This window comes from Chenopodium album, chromosome 6, assembly GCF_948465745.1.
Source record: "Chenopodium album chromosome 6, dcCheAlbu1.1, whole genome shotgun sequence".
NCBI classification, from domain to species: Eukaryota; Viridiplantae; Streptophyta; class Magnoliopsida; order Caryophyllales; family Amaranthaceae; genus Chenopodium; species Chenopodium album.
In genome coordinates this window covers 56,903,577-56,904,694 of record NC_137839.1, presented here as the reverse complement: position 1 = coordinate 56,904,694, position 1,118 = coordinate 56,903,577, and the positions used below count along the sequence as shown (strand labels likewise).

At 41.3% G+C, this 1,118-nt stretch overlaps 1 non-coding gene across 1 annotated transcript; it reads left to right on the top strand.

Moving 5' to 3' along the window:
- The first annotated feature begins 557 nt into the window (after positions 1 to 557).
- Positions 558 to 663, top strand: LOC145637537 (small nucleolar RNA R71). Its single transcript, XR_014114310.1, has one exon. It is a non-coding gene; the product is annotated as a small nucleolar RNA R71 (small nucleolar RNA).
- The last annotated feature ends 455 nt before the right edge of the window (positions 664 to 1,118 follow it).

Genomic DNA, 1,118 nt, shown 5'->3' with positions numbered 1-1,118 from the left:
CATCATTGTGATAATTCCTATTCCCAACATTCTTTTGAGCATTAAATCTAGGTCCAAAATCATTATTATCAACACAATTCACATGCACATTCTCATATCCATCATATCTATCACAAGGAACATTGGGGCAATTAGAAGCATTATGATCATTCTTTCCACATAAATCACAAATCAAGAAATCTCTTATCATGCAACAAGAAGCAAAAAGAGGGTTAGAGTAGGAAGATGTACCTATCCCCTTAAATTGGGAAGGAAGACTAGAAGCTTGTGAAGGACTCTCGAGCTTGGTCTTGAGAGAAATCACCTCCTTTCCTAACTCCGAGACCAATGTGGACAAATTGTTGATGACATTAGATTGATCGATTGAGCCACTTGTGCTTGTCGATTCCCTCTCTACATCATGCCAATCCATGTAGTTCCTTACCACATCATCTATTACATCCACAACCTCTTCTTCCGTTTTGTTCATAATCGGCCCTTCGGCTCTGGCATCAAGGCTCGATCTACCTTGAGAGCTCAAACCACCATAGAAAATTTGTATGACTTGATAGGTCGGAATTCCGTGGTGAGGGCATTCCCTTTGGTAATCCTTGTACCTCTCCCATGCTTCATAGAGATTCTCTCTAGGCAATTGCTTGAAACTTTGGATTAAGGCTCTAGCCTCCGCCATCTTCTTTTGTGGGTAAAAGCGAGACAAGAAAGCTTTTGTGACTTCATCCAACGTCCTAAGGGACCATGGCTTTACCTCCTTGTCCAACCACTCTAAAGCTCTTCCAATGAGAGAGAACGGAAACAACTTGAGCCTTATATATTCTTGAGCAACTCCGGCTACCATAATTGTATTACAATACTTTTCAAAATCCTTGAGATGGTTAAGAGGATTTTCACTTTTTGTGCCACCATATTGTTTCCTCTCAATCAAGGTGATCATAGCCGGTTTGATTTCAAAATCACCATCAGGGATCAATAATGGAGCAATCCCGCTCTCATACTTGTAAGCGCCCGGCGTGCCCAACTCCTTCAACATCACTCTATGAGCTTCTCCCATGTTCACTTGCACACAATCTCAAACGAAATTATTAGTAGCACGGCTACAAGTGTAGCCTAAAGGAAAATCT